The 23,642-nt window shown below is 48.9% G+C and overlaps 1 non-coding gene across 1 annotated transcript; it reads right to left on the bottom strand.

Annotated features, from left to right (window-relative positions):
• Positions 1 to 808: 808 nt before the first annotated feature.
• Positions 809 to 880, bottom strand: Trnai-gau (transfer RNA isoleucine (anticodon GAU)). Its single transcript has one exon. It is a non-coding gene; the product is annotated as a tRNA-Ile (tRNA).
• Positions 881 to 23,642: the final 22,762 nt, after the last annotated feature.

Genomic DNA, 23,642 nt, shown 5'->3' with positions numbered 1-23,642 from the left:
ATATTATTTTCATCGCACAACAAGCCTTATTCCCATGCCTATGGAGTATTTATGTTAAGCAGAGACGGCGAGTTTTAGATGGAACCGAATATCTTCAAAACGGCGCTGCTCAACAGTAGAGGTGCGTGATTGTGCTCTCTACTTTCCTTTCGTGGCCGCTCAAATTACTTCCAATTCGTTTTGCCGAGACATTCAGAACCTGCAATCTTCTTTTTCTTATAAAAATACTAGTCCGATGCAAAAGAAATACTCTTAGATTTAAATAATTGCCATTCTTTTACCCAGGCCACGGGGAATGATAGAACGTACGTGCCTCTACTCTGAATGTACGTTCGCAATCTCCGAGTGTGTTACGACGAAATTATTTCACAATGAAAATTTCTCATCAGACCGCAACCACTCGCACGCGAATGTACGTACCCTCTGAATGTATCTAGTCAGTCACGCGCGTTGTTCAAAAGCTTTACTTTTAATATTCAGTGGATTAAATTTCCGAAATTAATTTTTGTTCATGCTGCAAATCGTACTTCACGCGAAGTATTTATTACGTAAGTTTCAGGCTCAATTTAATAAAAATAAAGATTCCGAAGAATAGAAATAAAGAATAACAATCAGACATATCAAACCTAAAAAAACAGAAAGAGGGAACGTTACATGCTGTACCGCTTTGGCAAATGCTTTATCTGCGCCATTCGCCTTAATCACATCTGAGAGTAATTCTTAATAAAACGTCTGTCGCTAATTGTTCGTCATCACAGATACTGTTTGCTATACCTCCACGACGCGAAACTGATTTCCAAAATTCGTCTTTCTCCTGTGAGGATGGAACTTACGACCCCTGGTTTATCAGACCAGCGCTCTACCACTGAGCTAAAGAGGCGCAGCCTAGCGGTACTCTTGGGTACTTCGTCCTTACGGTCGTCTGCATCATCAGACTTCAGCTGAAAAACACTTCATATTACCGTCCAATATTTGCAGCTATGGCGACCCATTACTGCTTGGCAACACATCTGACACGTAACCGATGTGCTCTCCAAACAACAACACTTGCATTTCAGAACATGTCTTTCATACATGTCTACAAAATCACCTTCACCTTCAAATACAGTTTCCTTGCGAATGACAGAGACATAGGCAAAGTTTAAAGTTCCTATTTCCATTACATCACGTTAATCAGAAAAATGGTAATTTACATTTGCAGCGGAACAAAATTCCGTTCCGCCCAGGGAGGGGCTCGAACCCACGACCCTGGGATTAAGGGTCTCATGCTCTACCGACTGAGCTCGCCAGCTGCATCGGTGAATACCTCCCGGGTAGCACGCCACACAGTACTCGTTTGGGTTGGGTGGTCCCATACAGAATCTCTCCATGCTGCCTAATGTTTTCCTAACGTCACACTCGTCACGTATTTCACTTTTATTTCTTAATCATTTCTGAGAGGTAGAGGAATTGCATGACAACATGCAGAGCTAGTGGCGTCAAAATTAACACACATACCTGATGTGACTCAAAAGCCGAACGAGTTACTTTCCGACGTTGTTTTAGATGTGCAAGTGCCAGTCAAAACTCGCTGTGACGGCACTCTGCCGACCATTTCGCTAGTTAACACCGGTCTTGTTGTGTGCGTTTCAAACTCAAGAGCAACTCCAAGCCAAAAATGGTCAACAGCAACATTCAGACGGTTTCGTACTGCACAATTGCTACATTAAAACACTATGTCTCTTTTTCAGAACTGGAAAAACACGAAGCGTGACAGCATTCGAACCTGTAATCTTCAGATCCGAAGTCCGACGCCTGATCCATTAGGCCACACGGTCACTGACGACCAACTACGACTTGTATACGACTCATCTCGAAACGCTCAAACCCCTGAGGAATTGTGTTTTCGTTCCACACAGCCGCTGCCCCTTGCTCTTTCCCACCCATTCGTTACATTCAACCTCTTACGAGACCGATCAAATATAGACTGGGAAACCAGACCACACACTTTGTGCTTTCGGAATCGATGGCAGGGCGTCCCTCGCCGCATTTGCTACGATGGCCATTTGGTACTTCTGCAGAAGAGGCGACGGCGGCCTCGACGACGACGATGACGACGACGACCGCGAGGGGATCTGAGACATGTCAGAAATACATCTATAAAATGTAATTCAGACTGTCTCGTCCCACCTTATGCTGTACCGCCTTGGAAAATGCTTTATCTGCGCCATTCGCCTTAATCACATCTGAGAGTAATTCTTAATAAAACGACTGTTGCTAATTGATGGTCATCACAGATACTGTTTACTATACGGCCACGACGCGAAAGTGATTCCCAAAATTCGTCTTCCTCCTCTGAGGATGGAACTTACGACCCCTGGTTTACTAGATCAGTTCTCTACCACTGAGCTAAAGAGGTGCGGCCTAGCGGTACATTTGTGTACTTGGTATCACGGTCGTCTGCATCATCAGACTTCAGCTGACTACACTTCATATTACCGGCTAATATTTGCAGCTATGGCGACCCATTACTGCTTGGCTACACATCTGACACGTAACCGATGAGCTCTCCAAACAACAACACTTGCATTTCAGAACATGTCTTTCACACATGTCTACCAAATCACATTCACCTTTAAAACAGTTTCCTTGCGACGGACAGAGACGTAGGTAAAGTTTAATGTTGCTATTTCCATTAGATCGCGTTAACCAGAAAAACGGTTATTTACATCTGCAGCGGAACAAAATTCCGTTCGCGCCCAGCGTGGGGCTCGAACCAACAAACCTAGGATTCAGAGTCTCACGCTCTACCGACTGAACTAGCCGGCTGCCTCGGTTAATAAATACAGGGTAGCATGTCACACAGTACTCGTTTATGTTGGGTGGTCCCATACAGAATCTCTCCATGCTGCCTAATGTTTTCCTAACGTCACACTCGTCACGTACTTCACTTTTATTTCATAATCATTTCTGAGAGATAAAGGAATTGCATGAAAACATGCAGAGCTAGTGGCGTCATAATTAACACACATACTTGATGTGACTCAAAAGCCGAACGAGTTACTTTCCGACGTTGTTTTAGATGTGCAAGTGCCAGTCAAAACTTGCGTTGACGGCACTCTGCCGACCATTTCGCTAGTTAACACCGGTTTTGTTGTGTGTGTTTCAAGCTCAAGAGCAACTCCAAGCAAAAAATGGTCAACAGCAACATTCAGACGGTTTCGTACTGCTCAATTGCTACATCAAACGGTATGTTTCCTTTTCAGAACTGGAAATACACGACCTTTACAGCATTCGAACCTGTAATTTTCAGATCCGAAGTGCGACGCATGATCCATTAGGTCACACGGTCACTGACGACCAACTATAACTTGTATACGACTCATCTCGAAACGCTCACACCCCCTGAGGAATTGTGTTTTCGTTCTGCACAGCCGGTGCCCCATGCTCTTTCCACCCATTCGTTACATTCACCCTTTTACGAGACCGACCAAATATATACTGGGAAACAAGACCACACACTATGTGCATTCGGAATCGAAGACAGGGCGTCCCTTGCCGCGTTTGCAACGATGGCCATTTGCTACTTCTGCAGAAGCGGCGGCGACGACGACGACGACGATGACGACGACGACGACGACCGCGAGAGTCTCTGTGACATGTGATAAATACATCTATAAAATGTAATTCAGACTGCCTCGTCCCACCTTATGCTGTACCGCTTTGGCAAATGCTTTATCTTCGCCATTCGCCTTAATCACATCTGAGAGTAATTCTCAATAAAACGCCTGTCGCTAATTGTTCGTCATCACAGATACTGTTTGCTATACGGCCACGACGCGCAACTGATTTCCAAAATTCGTCTTCCTCCTGTGAGGATGGAACTTACGACCCCTGGTTTACTAGACCAGTGCTCTACCACTTTTTTTTTTTTTTTTTACTTTCGTTTTCGTGTGCCATTGTTTCAAATTTAGGGGTGACAGTCAGATTCAGGCTGCGGAAACAAAGCGGGCAGGGGTCGAAACCCGAGGCCTGGCCACGATGATTCCACCGTCCTGTTTCCGAATGGCACCTGTACAATGGCGTCGTATTTTCCCCTACTGTCTCGGTCCTTGGTCTTACTTTTGTTTTTCTTGTTTGCCCTAAAGGTCCACGTAAACTTCAGTCCAGGTGTAGAGAATAATATTTCATAAAGGCGGCAATACCAGCTACAGTATAAAAGAAATCGGCTCACACAGGCGACCTTAGCCAACACCCTCCCTTTCAAATGTCAGGCTAAGCATATTTGCAAAATCTTTACGGAGTCCTGGCAAGCGCAATCGGTTCCAGTAAGCAGTAAGGATGTACTGCCGAAACGTTAGGTGTTCATCCTCTTCATGACAACTATTGACAAAATGTACGAAGTGTCCAAGCAACCACATAACGGTGTTGAGCTTTGTTCGCGGATAAAAGGAAGAATCGGGCCATACGATGATGTCAATGGTATAAGCGGTTTCGGCAGTCCTAGTGACAAAAGCCAGTTGTTTCCTGAGCCAAAGCCAATTAGCAAGGTGCCCACTGCAGGTGAATCGATGCTCAAGTGTGTCCAGGAGACCACACCGAGTGCAGTTGTCCGTGTCAGAAAGACCAATACGGTGCAGTCGTACGTTGGTGGGGACCAAACCATTAACTACCCTACACCACGTGGACGCCACAGCCATTGAGTGGATCGGCAGACTAACATTCTTCCAGATGTTCCTCCAGGACACTGATGGAGACGCCAGTTCGATTGGATTGGGACCAGCCAGCCCCTCACAACGGGCAATCAAGCTCTTGGTCGTTGGCACCGGTTGTCGCAAGAAGACGTCACCGAGGTAACTAACCGCAATATAAAATTCCCGGACCTGTTTCAACTTAAAATTGAGGTGACCGACGTCGACAGGTGGAGCAAGGCTCTTCGGACGCACAACAGTAAAAAGTCTGGATGTAATTGAAGTCACTTCTTGCGTAACAATGAGAGTCGTACGGCGGACATACAAGGCAGATGCCTTACGAGTAATGTCAGTGAGGCCCAAGCCTCCGGAGATACGCGGTTTCGTCATAACCTCGTAACGCAACTTGAAAGGATGACCCTTCCATATAAACCTGCTAGACAATTGGCGCAACCTTTTCGCCACCATAATGGGAAGTGGGAACAGCTGAGCAACATAATAGGCTTTATATAACACGTACGTGTCTAAAATTCTGACTTTTTGCAAAATGGTAGCAGAGCGCTGCTCATGGACCATCAGAGCCCCCTGTATCTTCTCGATGACAGATTTCCAATTAAGAGCCGCCATTTTTATGGGACACCGATCAATGCTAATCCCCAATGACGTATGGCGATCGACAAAAGTGGCCCAAGGGACATCAGCATCGCGAAACCCTCGAATATCAAGGAACTTACATTTACCCTGATTGAGACGCGCTCCAGAGACACAACAGTATGCATGAACTGCCCCTTTCAACAATGTGATATCATCACGTTGACGGAGGAGAACAACGACATCGTCCGCGTACGCCTTAACAGTGAGCTTCCCACCAGAGAGGGTCATACCCTGAAGCTTGAAAGCAAGAGTCCGAAGCAGCGGTTCCAGGGACAATATGAATAGAGACATAGAGAGCGGACTACCCTGAGGTACCCCTCGGCGGATAGCAATGGGCGGCGTCAGCTGCCCATTGACTGACACCCGAGCAGTTATTCCCCTATACAAATTACGAAGAACACCACGTGATGAAGCGTTAAAACCTATTGTATCTAAAACACGATTTAAAAACACATGACTGACGTGATCAAAGGCCTTGTAAAAATCGAGGAAAGCAAAGGCACAATGAACGTTTGTAACCGCCACAACCGAGACAACATCCCGATATTCGGCTACTGGGGTCAGAATAGATCTACCAGGAGAACAACATTGATGTGCCCCAATCACAGACCGCAGCAGAGAAGATAATCGACTATTGAACGCTCTAGCAGCTGTCTTGTAATCAAAATTCAGCAATGTGAGCGGACGAAGATTGGCAGCAGATAAATGACCAGTGGACTTCGGAATTAAAACAATTTTCCCTACTTTAAAATCGGCTGGCACATCCATCCCCCTGACAATCTCATTTAAAATCTGCGTAAAAGTCCCACCCAAAAGAGGCCAAAAACGGAGATAAAATTCTTTAGGCAGGCCGTCAGGACCCGGCGATTTACCGGACGGAGAGCGAGCAATAAAATCGAAAACATCATCTACCTGGAACTCCCGGAGAAAGTCGCCGTTCGCGTCAGGCGTGATCGTCGCAGGAAGATCCTCAAGGACATCATCAGAAAGTGACGCACCAGAATCATCGGCAGAATAGAGACTAGCGTAATACTGATGAAGAGCACGCATCATATCCTCCTGTGCAATAAGCTGCCGTCCATCATCCACCATAAGAAAAGAGATGAAGGTGCGACGACGTCGAGTCTGATGCCGCAGCAGGTGGTACAAAGAAGTCAGTTCACCTTCAACAAGAGAGTGAGGTTTCGACTTTACTCGCAGACCATCCAACTGTCGTCGTTTGAGGGTCAAGAGCTTTGCTTTAATACGACGAACATCATGGATCCGCAGAGGAGAAGGACCCGCCGCGTCATACAGTTCACGCAGGACAGTGTAGTAAAATTCATACGTGTTCTTAAAATCAAGCGCCCTTGCGGCACAGTAAAAAATCAAAGACTGACGAATCTTGGGCTTGGCAAACGCAGTCCACCAAACGAGTAAGGAGGGGTAACGCGGGACAGAGCGAAGACGTCGCTCCCACACGGCACTTACAACTTCATCAATGGCCCTGTCGGCAAGGTGGGAAACATTTAACATCCACTGGGAACGATAAAGTTTTGCTGGTTGGTGACTAAGATTTACAGTTGCAGTAAAAGCACAATGGTCAGAAAAACTAGTAGGAATAACATCGACAGAAAGAATGTTATCACATAAAAAATCAGAGAAGTAGAATCTGTCGAGTCTACTGCACGAGGACGCGGTAAAATACGTAAATTTCACCAGGGTTGGATATTTGTGTTCCCAAACATCACGCAGGTGCATCGTACGAACCAAGTCATGTAAATCTCGGCAGTAATTGAAATTTGGGGACTGGTCTTCAGGGCGTAAAACACAATTAAAATCGCCTCCGGGCAGGAGACTCCGAGGACTCTTGCGCAAAAGATAAATAAGCTCTTCCTTATAAAAGCGCGATCGAGCCACAGTGCGACCCGAACCAGAGGGGGCATACAAAACAACTAGGCAGATATCAAAAAGACGACAACCAATGCCACGGCCAGAGTCAAGGAATTCAATGTCAGTAACAGGAATACCTTCTCGAAAGAAAAGAGCAGTTCCTGTTGAATTTTCCGGTGCGACATTAAAAACAGTTTGAAATCCAGGTAGAGAGAGATCAGAAAACAATACTTCCTGCTAAAATACTACGTCCGCACAGGAGTCGTAGAGAAACTGCCGCAAAGAGGCAATGCGAACGTGGGACTCAATACGGTTAACATTTAAGGTAAGAAAGGTGTATGCTTGAAGCATGAAGAGAAAATCGAGAGAAGAAATCACCTACACCGACGCATCAACATCACAGTCCATAGCAGGGGAGACGGAGGCATCCGAGGGAAGGGGACTGCTATCCCCTTTCGCGGATCCCTTACGTTTCGGTTTTTTACGAACAGCATTGACGTTCGGCTGAACGCGCAACTTGCGTCGGCTGACGGGCAGGGAAGCGGGAGCCGCCGGTGACGTAGGAGGGTCAAGTTCTGTATCCGACACCACCCGCGCCGGTCCACAGTCAGGGTCCGGGGTCGCGGGGGAAACATCCGACGAAACGGACTGGTCTACACCAATACTAGCTTCCGGCAAACATGGATTACACGGAGGCGAAACGTGAGCAGGAAGCTCCGAAGCTGCTAAGTTGGAAGGAAGCGGAGCAGCTCCGCTGGCAGAGGTATGGGGCAGCGAAGCAGGAAGTTATTGCGGCTCAACTTGTTGTGACAACGAAGACGGTTCGGAAGGCGGTGCCAACAGGCCCGACCGACGAGCCGACTCGAGAGAAGCCGCGTCGGAAGCCGGAGGGGCGTCAGCAGCCGCTACCGGAACAGCTACTTTAGGGGAACAGGGAGCATCTACACTACTCTGTGGCTCGGAGGATGTCGGTCTCTCGGATTGGGGCATCTCGGGGAGATCCTCATCCGTACTATTTCCATCATGTGCGCGACGCCGTTTATTATTCAAAAGCGGCACACCCACCTGAGGAACAGACGGAACAACATCAGATTTGGCACGCAAAGGAGGAAATTCATTGTCAGGGGCGTGCAAAACCTGCGGCGGGGCGCTACTACCACTGGACTGTTCGACACCAAGAGCAGAACCACCGGCAACGAGGCCAGCGACCGTTAACTTGCGACGCTGTTCGAGAGAATTTTTTAACACAAAACCCTCCGCGGACAGTCGGTACGCACGTGGCCACTCTCATTACACAAGAAACAGGTGCCAACCTGACCACTATATGTTACATGGACACGATATCCACCGATCTGCAGGTGCGAGGGAATATTCTGCTTCACGTGCATTTCGACGGAACGAATACCACTGTAACACTGCAGACGATGTTGGCTGGACCAGCGTTCAAGGCGAATACTCTTAACATCACCATACTTGAGTAAACCCTCCTTAAGATACACATTATCCACCTCCGGCTGAAGGTTGTAAACACGAGCACTGGTGTACGTAATGGAAGCATTTGAAAGCAGTACGGTACTGACAGAATCATCCCGATGTCGAAAGAGAACCTGATGACCAAATTTGGAAATAATTTTATCAACCTGAAGGGGGTCCATAAATTTAACAAAGAAAACATAAAGTTCTGTATCAAAATATGCAGTGTGCACCTGATCCGAATTAATGCCAAATGTATCTACTAACCAATCATGAATCTCAAGGGAACAAGGTTGCACATGGCGGGTGGACTTGTCGAAAGCAAAACTAACTGTAGCCTGACGAGGAATAACCTGAGACGACATTTTCAAAAAAGTACGCGGTCTAAACCGCTAAACAAAAACACTGAAATACACACAGAAAGTAACACAAGGAACGAAACAACGACGGAGAAAAACTTACAGAAGGTACAACACTACACGTAAACAAACGATATCCCACTATACGTAACGCTACGGCGGAGCGGAAGACTAGGCACGTTCACACTGCACGGCGTCTGAAGCGGAACCGCCTAATGTTTTCCTAACGTCACACTCGTCACGTACTTCACTTTTATTTCATAATCATTTCTGAGAGGTAAAGGAATTGCATGACAACATGCAGAGCTAGTGGCGTCAAAATTAACACACATACTTGATGTGACTCAAAAGCCGAACGAGTTGCTTCCCGACGTTGTTTTAGATGTGCAAGTGCCATTCAAAACTCGTGGTGACGGCACCCTGCCGACCATTTCGCAGGTTAACACCGGTCTTGTTCTGTGTGTTTCAAGCTCAAGAGCAACTCCAAGCAAAAAATGGTCAACAGCAACATTCAGACGGTTTCGTACTGTTCAATTGCTACATTAAAACGGTATGTTTCTTTTTCAGAACTGGAAAAACACGAGCGTGACAGCATTCGAAAATGTAAACTTCAGATCCGATGTCCGACGCCTGATCCATTAGGCCACACGGTCACTGACGACCAACTATAACTTGTATAGGACTCATCTCGAAACGCTCACACCCCTGAGGAATAGTGTTTTCGTTCTACACAGCCGCTGCCCCATGCTCTTTCCACCCATTCGTTACATTCAACCTTTTACGTGACCGACCAAATATAGACTGGGAAACAAGACCACACACTTTGTGCATTCGGAATCGAAGGCAGGGCGTCCCTCGCCGCATTTGCTACGATGGCCATTTGCTACTTCTGCAGAAGAGGCGGCATCGACGACGACGACGACGACGACCGCGAGAGGCTCTGAGACATGTGAGAAATGCATCTATAAAATGTAATTCAGACTGCCTCGTCCCACCTTATGCTGTACCGCTTTGGCAAATGCTTTATCTGCGCCATTCGCCTTAATCACATCTGAGAGTAATTCTTAATAAAACGCCTGTCGCTAACTGTTCGTCATCACAGATACTGTTTGCTATATGGCCACGACGCGAAACTGATTTCCCAAATTCGTCTTCCTCCTCTGAGGATGGAACTTACGACCTCTGGTTTCGTAGACCAGTTCTCTACCATTTTTTTTTTTTTACGCCTTAACCACTTTTTTTTCACATTTCTTTTTTTGCTTGCCTTAGACCGCTTTTTTTTTCGTTTATGTTTATTATGTCCTTTTTAGGTTTTTCTTTATTCATATTTTTTTAACACTGTCTTTTCGTTTTTCCTTTGTAATGACCCAGGGCAGGTAGGTGGAGGCGCGTTGGGCAAGGGTCGTATCCCGAGGCCTGGCCATGACGTCTCCTCCTCCCTGCACCGAAGCACAGTGTCACCAATACGTTGCAATTGTCTTTGGTTCGGAGTCTTATGATACCTATATGTGAACACGGGACCTATGAAGCGTTGTCTATCCAAACAGTTATTTTGCCTTCCTGCCAAGATTGTACCTAAGAACTAGCGAGAATGTCTTCCCTGTCATGAAGTTAGCTCAGTATGCCCCTATACCGGTGCCATTAATGATTCAGTCGCAGGAGCGATCAATAGAAATTGAAACTTAACCAACTCCCTGCTTTTCGAAAACAATAGTAAGCATATTCGCAAAGTCCCTCTTAAGGTGTGGGAAAGACTTTTGCGTCCAGTACTCATGAAGAATGTAACCAGTAAACGAAATAAAATCGGTAATACCATGATCATCAACCACTGCAAAAATGTAACGGCCAAGAACCCACATAACGGTGTTGTTCTTGGTCCGGGGATAAAAAACCGTGTCCGGCCAGCAGAGAATATCAGTCTTAAATGCCGATTAGGAGCTCCTGGTGAGTAAAGCCAATTGTCGGCGCAGCCAGTGCCACATGCAATGACGGTCAGCGCAGGTAAATCGGTGTTGGAGTGTGTTGGAGTGTATCAACACAACCACACGTTTGACAAAGCGGAGAGACACATAAACCTATACGATGAAGGCGTTCGTTCGTAGGAATCAGCTGATTAACTACCTTATACCATAGGGAGGCAACAGTTGCTGAATGAACGGGTAAGCTAATATTCGTCCATATTTTACGCCAATTAAAACTGGGATAATGCAAAACAATCGGGTTGGAAGAAGAAGACCGGTGCCATTTGTCAAGCAGGGCTAGCGTAGTAATAACAGGACGACGTTGTAAGTGGAGATCTAGGTAACTAATCTCAATGTAGAAGTCTCGAACATGCCGTAGCTTCGCATTTAGAGGCCCAACGTTAATAGGCGGTGACAAGCTCGCAGGACGAACGACATGGAATAATCGCGAAGTAACAGTCGGGGACTCAGATAATAAAAGATGGAGGGTTCGCTTAACATAAAGGGCAGCAGCCTTGACACGGACATCGGTGAACGACAAGCCGCCCTCAAGACGCGGCTTCGTAAGAACATCACAACGTAATTTAAAAATATGCCCCCGCCAAATATATCTGTTAGTAAGCTGGACCATTTTTGCACCCTGCATTCGGGGAAGCGGAAAAAGCTGAGCAACGTAATATACTTTACATAAAACATAAGTGTCTAATACACGCTTTTTTTGCAGTAGCGGTATCGAACGCCATGAGTGTTCTAATAAAACACCTTGCAGCTTGGAAATGGCCACTTGCCAATTTTTTGCAGCCATCCGAATAGGACAACGTTCAAGATAGATACCTAAATGTGTATGGTGTTCAACAGCTGTAACCCACGGAACAACCACACGTTCAAAGCCCCGCAAATTAAGGAGCTTGCTTTTACGGGGATTGATACGAGAACCTGAGGCAGCAGAAAATTTATCGAGTTCCATTTTCAACTGCGGCACTTCTGCGGTGGAACGAAGCAAAACAACCAAATTATCAGCATAAGCTGTTGCCGTCTGGGTAACCCCAGAGATCGTAAGACCACGAAGTGTCGAGTTGAGACGTGTGAGGAGTGGTTGAAGGGAGAGAGCATAAAGGGTCATGGATAAAGGACTACCTTGCGGGAAGCCATGTTGAATATCAATGACCTTTGTTAGCTGCCCATTAATGTCAATCTTAGCAGAAATGCCAGTCGTCATATTCTTAAGTACCAGCAGCGCCTGTTCATTAAAACCGAGCCGGTGCAGCAGAAGCTCTAAAAACGAATGGGACACACGATCAAAGGCCTTACTAAAATCAACAAATAAAAGCGCACAGGAAATATTGGTGACAGCGACAATCGACACGACATCACGATACCCCGCCAGAGACGTCAATATGGAGCGCCCTGGAAAGCAGCTTTGACAAGGAGGTATCACAGGTGTAAGCAAGAGGGATAGACGTGCATTAACAGCCCTAGCGGCCGTCTTATAGTCAAAATTTAAAAGGGTTAAAGGACGAAAGTCACTAGCTGTCTTCAAACCAGCAGATTTAGGTATCAGGACAACCGTACCTCTCTTGAAATCGGCTGGAATTGTGCCACCATTCAAGATTTCATTCACAATATCCGTAAAAGCAGGCCCTATAATAGGCCAAAAGCGAACAAAAAACTCCTTAGGTAGGCCATCAGGACGAGGAGATTTGTGAGATGCTGACCAAGCAATGAAAGCTGAAATTTCGTCTGCAGTAAAAGGAGCTAAAAATTTCGCATTATGGTCCTCTGTTAAAACTGATGGGATAGCAGTTAAAATCTCGTCAACATCAATCGGATCAGAATCAGCCGCAGTATATAACGTCTCATAGTAGCAGGTAAGTTCATGGGTTATTTGATTCTGTAAGGTAAGCCGGCGACCATCAGCTGCCATAAGGCCGTCAATCAATACACGTCGACGGTTCTTGTGGTGACGAAACAGATGGTACATAGAAGTCATTTCATGTGCTAACGTGGACGGTGGTTTAGATTTAATCTTCAATCCTTCCATCTGAAGCCGCTTAATACTAAGAAGCTTGGCCTTAATTTTCCGAATCTCAGAAAGGTGGGCACATGTCATTGTAGAATTATCATAAAGTTCGCGAAGCACCGAATAGTAATATTCAAAAGTCAGTTTCAGAACTCGCGCTCTATTATAACTGTAGGACATTAAAGTGCGACGTAATTTTGGCTTCACACAGTGGATCCACCAGTGAAGCTTAGACGGATAGTATCGCAGAGAACGTAAACAAATGTCCCACGCCGTCTGTATTAGAGGTTCGATGTCAGGGTCATCGAGCAAGGAGACATTTAATTTCCACAGCGGCCTATAAAGTTTAAGAGGTTGACGCTCCAAATTAATTATAACAGCAAGGGCACAATGATCCGTAAAACTGGGTGGAATAACATCTACATCTAAAACAGAAACATTAAGGGGATCAGAAATATACAATCGATCAAGTCGACTACTTGAGGTGGCAGTAAAAAATGTAAATTTAACAAAAGTGGGGTGTTTAACCTCCCACGCATCGCGTAGTCGTAATTGACGTACAAGAGAATGTAGCTCGAAACAATAATTAAAATGAGGGGATTGGTCTTTAGCTTGTAACACACAATTAAAATCGCCCCCCAATATCAAGGTCGCAGGATTTTTTCGTAAAAGGTAAATCAGATACTCTTTATAAAAACGAGACCTTTCCTGCCGCTTGCTAGAACCAGAGGGGGCGTAAATGTTAACCAAGGTCGTGTCAAATAACCGACAACCAATGTCCCGTCCCGAGTCTAAAAGCTCAATTTCGGTAACGGGGATACCGTCACAAATTAGGAAAGCAGTACCTGCAGAAAACTCAGGTGCAAAATTTATAATAGTGCGAAAACCAGGAACAAACAGGTGTGCAACGGAGACTTCCTGCAGGAAAACAATATCAGCTGCAGAGTCATAAATAAACTGCTGCAGAGACGCTAACTTCAGAGCAGATTGAATGCCATTTATATTTAAGGATATAAACATGTACGCCAGCAACATCAACCAAAAAATGGGAAGAAAACTCAAATTACACCACACTAGAAGCAACTACATCCATATCATCAACATCAGACATGGCAGAGGGTGATTGTCCAGAATCAACGGAATCAGAGTCGTCCTTCGCATGCTTATGTTTCTTCCGCACCGCGTGGAGATTGGGGGGCACTTTCACCCGACGACGTATCTGATGCACACCAGATTCAAGAGCAGGCGGAGTGGGGGGTTCGAGATCAGGCACGTCAACCAAAGCGTCCGAAGGATTAGCAGGGCGAGAGCAGTCAGAAGGAGGAGCCATCATGGGGAAAACTGCATCAGGAACATCGGCACCGGTTTCAGAATGTGTAGGAGGTGGTAAGATAGGTTTGGAGTCTGCTGATGCGGAGCGCTCAGGTCTAGGAGCGGTTTTCCGACAAACAGCCGTCTCCACCGAAGTGTCGTCAACATGTTGTGATGCCTGTGGCGGTGGGGATGTCAACAACACCTCGACCGAATGTTGTGGCTCTTGCACCGACGGCCTGGCAGCAAGTTTGACGTCATCAGGCAAAGCAGTAGACACAGCGGGAACAGAATCCGAAACAGGCATGGGAGATTCTGGAATTCTCTCATCAGATTCGCAAACCGGCTGCGTAACAGCAGCTTCGTCATCAGTGCTACCGGTATCACTAGCACGACGGCGTTTGTTGTTGGAAACAGACGGAATCGGTATAGGAGCAGCCGATACGTCTGGGCGAGTGGGTAGCGGAGGAAAACCTGCATCAGGGGAGGGTGACACCTGTTGTGAAGAAGCTACTGCAGGAGGCAGGTAGGAAACAGTGGAGGAAGCTGCTGGCACAAGATCGGCAACCGTTAATTTGCGGCGCTGTGCTAGGCCATTTTTAAGCACAAATACCCGCTTAGGGCAATTAGCTCGAACATGACCATGTTCATTAAATAGGAAACATGTACCAAGCTGCCCCTCATAAGTAAGATGTACACGATAACCACATACAACCAGATCGGACGGTATATTAGACTTAATATGCATTTCAACTGATCTGACACCATTATAACATTGCAGCTTATGTTGTGCAGACCAACGTTCATTTCGAATTGACCGAACAGTACCATAACCAAGCAAAGCTTCCTTAAGATAGCTGTTGTCAACTTCAGGGGGTAAATTATACACCCGAACTGTGGTATACGTAATTTCAGCATTTGAGACAGTAACACTGCTAACAGAACCATCCCTATGACGGAACGACACTTCCTCACCATGTTTAAGTAATATCTTATCCAGCAAAACCGGGTTCAACAATTTCACAAAAAAGCAGTATAATTCTGTATCAAAATACGCAATATGTACCTGGTCCGATGTAATGCCAATCGTGTCCACAATCCATTCGTGAATTTCCAACGATGTCGGTTGGACATTCCTGGTAGACTTGTTAAACTGAGAGTACACTTCCGCGGAAACAACCGGGAAGCCATAACACTTAATTAATGCGGCAAAAGCCGCAATACAACGCAAGACACAAAACAAACACTAAGGCAAAGAAACAACGAAAAACAGAAGACAAAGAAACGTCACACACAGAAGGTAAATATTCACAACCCGAGGGTAACGGCGAATCGAATACACAGCACGTCCGATCGCTGTCGCGTCTCAAGCGGAACTGCCACTGAGCTAAAGAGGCGCGGCCTAGTGGTACTCTAGCGTACTTCGGCCTCACTGTCGTCTGCATCATCAGACTTCAGCTGACAACACTTCATATTACCGTCTAATATTTGCAGCTATGGCGACCCATTACTGCTTGGCTACACATCTGACACGTAACCGATGGGCTCTCCAAATAACAACACTTGCATTTCAGAACATGTCTTTCATACATGTCTACAAAATCACCTTCACCTTCAAATACAGTTTCCTTGCGACTGACAGAGACGTAGGCAGAGTTTAATGTTGCTATTTCCATTACATCACGTTAACCAGAAAAACGGTTATTTACATCTGCAGCGGAACAAAATTCCGTGCCGCCCAGCGTGGGGCTCGAACCCACAACCCGGTGATTAAGAGTCTCACGCTCCACAGACTGGGCTAGCCGGCTGCCTCGGTTAATACCTGCCGGGTAGCACGTCACACAGTACTCGTTTGGGTTGGGTGGTCCCATACAGAATCTCTCCATGCTGCCTAACGTTTTCCTAACGTCACACTCGTCACGTACTTCACTTTAATTTCATAATCATATCTGAGTGGTAAAGGAATTGCATGACAACATGCGGAGCTAGTGGCGTCAAAATTAACACACATACTTGATGTGACTCAAAAGCCGAACGAGTTGATTTCCGACGTTGTTTTAGATGTGCAAGTGCCAGTCAAAACTCGCGGTGACGGCACTCTGCCGACCATTTCGCTCGTTAACACCGGTCTTGTTGTGTGTGTTTCAAGCTGAAGAGCAACTCCAAGCAAAAAATGGTCAACAGCAACATTCAGACGGTTTCGTACTGCTCAATTGCTACATCAAACGGTATGTTTCCCTTTCAGAACTGGAAAAACACGAGCGTGACAGCATTCGAACCTGTAATCTTCAGATCCGAAGTCTGACGCCTGATCCATTAGGCCACACGGTCACTGACGACCAATTATAACTTGTATAGGACTCATCTCGATACGCTCACACCCCTGAGGAATTGTGTTTTCGTTCTACACAGCCGCTGCCCCATGCTCTTTCCACCCATTCGTTACATTCAACCTTCTATGTGACCGACCAAATATAGACTGGGAAACAAGACCACACACTTTGTGCATTCGGAATCGAAGGCAGGGCACCCCTCGCCACATTTGCTACGATGGCCATTTGCTACTTCTGCAGAAGCGGCGGCGGCGACGACGACGACGACGACGACGACGACGACGACGACGACGACGAATATCGCGAGAGGCTTTGAGATATGTGACAAATACATCTATAAAATGTAATTCAGACTGCCTCGTCCCACCTTATGGTGTACCGCTTTGAGAAATGCTTTATCTGCGCCATTCGCCTTAATCACATCTGAGAGTAATTCTTAATAATACGCCGGTCGCTAATTGTTCGTCATCACAGATACAGTTTGCTATACGGCCACGACGCGAAACTGATTTCCAAAATTCGTCTTCCTCCTCTGAGGATGGAACTTATGACCCCTGGTTTACTAGACCAGTGCTCTACCACTGAGCTAAAGTGGCGCGGCATAGCGGTACTCTTGCGTACTTCGGTCTTACGGTCGTCTGCATCATCAGACATCAGCTGACAACACTTCATATTACCGGCTAATACTTGCAGCTATGGCGACCCATTACTGCTTGGCTACACATCTGACACGTAACCGATGTGCTCTCCGAACAACAACACTTGCATTTCAGAACATGTCTTTCACACATGTCTACAAAATCACCTTCACCTTCAAATACAATTTCCTTGCGATTGACAGAGACGTAGGCAAAGTTTAATGTTGCTATTTCCATTACATCACGTTAACCAGAAAAACGGTAATTTACATCTGCAGCGAAACAAAATTCCGTTCCGCCCAGTGTGGGGCTCGAACCTACAACCCTGCGATTAAGAGTCTCACGCTATACCGACTGAGATAGCCGGCTGCCTCGGTGAATACCTAACGGGTAGCATATCAGACAGTACTCGTTTGGGTTGGATCTTCAGATCCGAAGTCCGACGCCTGATCCATTAGGCCACACGGTCACTGACGACCAACTATAATTTGTATACGACTCATCTCGAAACGCTCACACCCCTGAGGAATTGTGTTTTCGTTCAACACTGCCGCTGCCCCTTGCTCTTTCCCCCCCCATTCGTTACATTCAACCTCTTACGAGACCGACCAAATATAGACTGGGAAACAAGACCACACACTTTGTGCATTCGGAATCGAAGGCAGGGCGTCCCTCGCCGCATTTGCTACTATGGCCATTTGCTACTTCTGCAGAAGCGGCGGCGGCGACGGCGACGGCGACGACGACGACGACTACGACGTTCGTGAGAGGCTCTGAGATATGAGAGAAATACATCTATAAAATTTAATTCAGAGTGCCTCGTCCCACCTTATGCTGTACTTTTTTTTTCTTTATTGTTATTTCATACCTATACATAGGTAGGCCAGAAGTGGCGTAACTAAGCCGCTCTTCGGCCACAGACAAGAACATAGTACAAGCAGTAGGAGATACAAAGGGACATGGAGGTTAAAAAACAGTAGACAAACAGAGTAAAATAACAGAAGCCGTTCACTGTGGAGCAGTCAAGTTAAAAGCAAGTCACACAGCACATAACGGAGAGATACAAAGTAGCACACGTGAACGATGGAGCACGGAACAAGAGACACAGATCCACTAACAGGACGACAAAACACATAATCACTGCGGCGACAATCTCCGGCGGTTGGTGATGCACTTGTCACACGAGTAAGGCCTGGGACCTGCCAGAGGGAAGGAGCGAGGGTAGGAAGGAATGGGGGAGGGTTTGATGCCAATGGGGAGGGGATGGGAGAGGGAGGGGTGGTGTGTGGAAGCCCAGGGAGAGGGGGAGGGGAGGGAAGGAGGGAGGGAGAGAAGGGAGAGAGGGTGCCCACAGGATAAGGAGAGGAGAGGGAAGGCAAGGCTCAAAGTTGGTAGGAGGGGTAGATGGAGGGGAGGAGGGCATCATCTGGGAGGGTGAGTTGGGCGAAGCCACCTTGGGAGAGGGTTGTGGAGAGTGTAAAGATGGAGAGCAGGTGGGATACAGGAGTACAGGCGCGGCAGCAGATTGGGGTGGGAGAGATGGGAGAGACAAGCGGGTGGGGAGGATCAAGGTTGCGGGAGGTGTAGAGGATCCGTATCCGTTCGAGGAAAAGGAGGAGGTGTGGGAAGGGGATGAGGTCATAGAGGATCCGCATGGGGGAAGGGAGGCGGATGCGGTAGGCGAGGCGGATCGCATGGCGTTCAAGTATTAGAAGGGATTGGTAAAAGGTAGGAGGGGCGGAGATCCAGGCGGGATGGGCATAACAAAGGATAGGACGGATGAGGGATTTATAGGTGTGGAGGACGGTGGACGGGTCCAGACCCCATGTGCGGCCAGATAGGAGCTTGAGGAGGCGGAGTCGGGAGCGTGCCTTGGCTTGGATTGTCCGGAGATGAGGTGTCCAGGAGAGGTGACGATCAAGGGTGACGCCAAGGTACTTGAGGGTGGGGGTGAGGTTAATAGGACGGCCATAAATGGTAAGATAGAAATCAAGGAGACGGAAGGAAGGGGTAGTTTTGCCTACGATGATTGCCTGGGTCTTGGAAGGATTGACCTTGAGCAACCACTGGTTACACCAAGAGGTGAGCCGGTCAAAATGGGATTGGAGAAGGTGCTGGGAGCGTTGCAGGCTGGGGGCGAGGGCTAGGAAGGCGGTGTCATCGGCGTACTGGAGAAGGTGTAGGGGGGGTGCAGGCGGAGGCATTTCCGCCGTATAAAGAAGGTAAAGAAGAGGGGAAAGGACGGAGCCTTGGGGCACAACGGCGGAGGGGTAGGAGGTGTAGGAATCCTTGTTATGGATGGTGACATAGGAAAGACGGTGGGAGATGAAGGAGGCGACCAGACGGACGCAGTTTATGGGAAGGGCAAAGGTTTGGAGCTTGAAGAGGAGACCAGAATGCCATACACGGTCATATGCGCGTTCAAGGTCGAGGGAGAGGAAGATGGCAGAGCGACGGGAGTTGAGTCATTCTGATAGGAGGTGAGTGAGGTGAAAGAGAAGGTCATCGGCAGAGAAGGATGGCCAAAACCCACAATGGGTGGAGAGAAGGAAGCGGTGCTGGTGGAGGTGCTGGTGGATGCGGCGGGTAAGAATGGATTCCAGGACCTTGCTGAAGACCGAGGTAAGGCTTATAGGACGGTAGGAGGAGACAGCGGAAGGTGGTTTATCAGGTTTGAGGAACATCAGGATCCGGGAGGTTTTCCACAGGTCGGGGTAGAAGCCGGTGGACAAGACCACATTGTACAGTCTGGCCAGGGTGGAGAGGAAGGAGGCGAGAACTTCACGGAGGTGACGGTAAGTAACACGGTCGTGACCAGGAGCGTTGTTGCGTTTGGTGCGGAGTATAGCTAGGATGTCTTGAGTAGTGATAGGGGTATTGAGTTCGGTGTGTGTAATGTTGTCCAAGTATTGGAAGCCAGGAGCGAGTGGAGGGACAGAGGTGTCAGTTCGATCGTGGACATCGGGGAAGAGGGAATAATCGAACTGGGGATCGTCAGGGACGGTAAAGATATCCGTGAGGTAGGAGGCAAAATGGTTGGCCTTACTAAGGTTGTCAGGAAAGGGACGGTCATTATGCAGGAGAGGATAGTATGGGTGGGGGGGGGTTAGATCCGGTAAAGGCGGCGGAAGGCAGACCAGTACTTGGACGAGTTAAGAGGTAGGGTAGCATTAAGACAGGTGCATGTCTGTCGCCAGTCCCGGCGTTTCTTAGCCGCGAGCAAGTTCCAGATGTGTCTCTGGAGTTGCCGGTGACGTCGTAGTGTGTCCCGGTCACACGTGTGAAGGAAGGCATGGTAAAGACGACGGGATTCTCGAAGGAGGAGGACGGCCTGTGGGGGTAAAGTGGGACGGTGCGGGTGGATAGCGATGGTAGGGATGTGGGCCTCCACGGCCTCAGACAAGGTCTGTTGGAGAAAGGACGCGGCATGGGCGATGTCATCAGGTTGGTGGTAGGTGAGAGGGTGGCTATCGACTCGGGCAGTAAGGGTATCCCAGTAGGCATTCCACTCGGCATGGGAGTAATCATGGACATACTTGGGGGGTGGGTCAAGGCGAGGGTCGGGACGGGGACGACGACCGTCAGATATGGTAAGGAGGACAGGGAGATGGTCACTGCCAATAGGATCAAAGACGTCCACCGCGATGCGGCCAAGGAGGTTGGGGAAGGCCAGGACAACATCGGGAGTGGTATTGGATTCAGGGCGGGTGTGTTGGGGAAGAGGAAGGACATCTCCTTGGAGGGTGGCGAGGACCGATGCCACCGCTGTAGCTGGGCAGCGGAGAGACTATGGATATTAAGGTCGGCAGCAATCACGTAGGAGGAGAAGGTACGGTCGATGTGGGAAAGGAAGTCGAAAGGAATAGGGGCAGTGGAGAGGACATAAATGGTGGCACAGGTGATGGTGAGGCCGGGGAAGAAGAGGCTGAGGATCAGATGTTCTGTGGGGTCAGGAAGGAGGGGTTGGAGCCGAACAGGGATCTGGCAGTGGTGGCCAATGGAGACTCCACCACACGCTATTGGGAGGGGATTGTCGGAGCGATGAAGGAGGTAGGGGGAGGTGTGGACGGTGAAGTGGGGCTGGAGAAAGGTTTCGTTCAGGAGGAAGGCATCCACGCAGTGGGTCGTGAGTGTATGCAGAAGGAAGTTCTTGTTGACAGGAAGGGAGCGGATGTTATTGAACAAGATACGGTGCTGTCGCGCCATGATGGGAATTTAGACGAGGGTGTCAAGACGGGAGAAGGTGAAGTGAGCCTGGTTATGGGAGTAGGTGGCATAGGTATTGAGATGGAACACGGAGCATGCGGCGAGGGATATCTGCTGGAGGGTGTGGGGGTGCTGAAAAGGATGGACGTTTTGGAGGACGATGGTGACAAAGCGGATGATGTCCTCGGCGGTGGGGGGGGGGGGGACGAAGTGAGTTACCAGGGGGGGTAGGGTCATCCAGAGGGCGGACAGGGTCGGCGAGTTCAGGAGTGGAAGGGGCTGGTCTAGCCTTGCATTTCTGGGAGTATGTGGGGTGAGGGAGGTTACAGGTGTTGCAGGATGGAGGGGACTGAAGGTTGCGGCACTGCCGGAGGAAGTGAGCTTGTTTGCAGTGCGGGCAGACAGGGGCCTTGCGGCACTCAGATGTTGGGTGTGCATTATAGTGCAGGCACCTCTGGCATCGGATGGACTGGGGAGGGGAGCGGGAAGGGTCGACCTTGTAGCGGCGGTTGAAGAGGAGGGCACCCTCCTTAAGGAGAAGGTCGATCGAAGGAGCGTGCTCAGAAAAAACCCGCATAAGGTGGGTGGGGCCGGCAGGGTTGTGGATCCAGCGAACGGAACGAAAATCGAGGTAGGGATGCGCCTTAAGCTCTGCCAACACCTCCTCCTCCGTGATCGTCGGACTAAGCCGAGTGATCACAGCGGTGAGGGTTGGCGGGCGACGCGGGGGTTGGGGTTGACGGGAGGAGGAAGAGGAAGGAGCAGGGGCGAGAGAGGCATTGGGGCCGAAGCGGGTAATGGGGATGCAGGATAGGATGTCGGTGTGGAGGGTGGGGCTAGAGGAGGCGATAAGGACGGAGTCCCTACGAGGGGTGAGAAGGGAGATAGGGGCGCCAGGAAAGTGTTGGCGGAGGAGCAAGGTGAGGTTGCGGGCCTCCAGGAGAGAGGGATATGGATGGGAAAGGAGGTATCTGTAGGAGGGGGTGGTAGAGGAAGCGGTAGAAGGGGCGGGCGGGGAGACATCCATGACATCTTTGGGGGGAGGAGGGGGAAGGGGCTGTGATTTCTTGGGAGTGGAGTAGGCAGTGGTGCCACTTGGACGTTTTACAGGAAGGGAAGAGGGGCGGGGTACAGGAGCAACCAGGAGATGGTGGGAGGAGGCAGGTCCCGGCAGTGGTGCTGGGGCCGGTTCTGCAGATGATGCAGGTGCGGGCGCAGGTGCTGGTGCCCGTGCTGGTGCTGGTGAAGGCGCGGCATGGGTGGTGGCTCTCCGAGCCACAACCCTGGCGGGGGCTGCATGAGCGGATGAAGTGGCGTGGGGGAGTGGAGGGAAGGGGTCAGGTGAGGTGGCTGGGGGAGAAGGAGCGACAAAGGGAGCTGGGGAGGGAAGGGTGAGGAGGTTTGGGATGTAGGGGGCGGGGGTTTTTTGAGCACACCAAGTAATGGTGGTGGCAGCTGCTGAGTGGGAGGTGTAAGTTATGGCTGTGATAGTGGCGGTGGTTGTAGGGGTGGTCATGGTGAAATGAAACAACTGAACGGGAGGAGGGAAAAAGAAACACTAAACGAAGACGAAGATGAAGACGAACACTATACTACACTGCACAAGTCCAGGAAGACGAAGACGGCGGCGGCGGCTGCTGCTGCGACGGCGGGGAGCGGGGTCCGGGGCCCCGCCCTGCTGCTGCGGCGGCGGGGGCGAACGGGCTCGGTGGCGGGCTGGCGGAGGCGGCGGCGATGACGACGAACGGGGCAGACTGCGTCAGCCGGCGACGAGAACGGCGAGCAGGAAGGGCTGCACCGGCGACAGGAGTCGCGCTGCGGGGGCGGCGGCTGCTGCTGCTGCTGCTGCTGCTGCTGCTGACACTGGTGCCTGCGCTGCCGGAACTGCGACGGGAACCGCTACTGGAACTGGAACTGGAACTGGAACTGCTGCTGCTGCTGCTGCTGCTGCTAAACCTATCGCTTCGACGATTGCGGAAATCAATCCTCGAAGGGCGCAACTCTCTCGAGTTCCGCCGAAGAAAGTATGCTGTACCGCTTTGCAAATGCTTTATCTGCGCCATTCGCCTTAACCACATCTGAGAGTAATTCTTAATAAAACACCTGTCGCTAATTGTTCGTCATCACAGATACTGTTTGCTATAC

This window comes from Schistocerca gregaria, unplaced genomic scaffold (assembly GCF_023897955.1).
Source record: "Schistocerca gregaria isolate iqSchGreg1 unplaced genomic scaffold, iqSchGreg1.2 ptg000169l, whole genome shotgun sequence".
NCBI lineage: Eukaryota > Metazoa > Arthropoda > Insecta > Orthoptera > Acrididae > Schistocerca > Schistocerca gregaria.
This window is presented reverse-complemented; position numbering and strand designations above follow the sequence as displayed.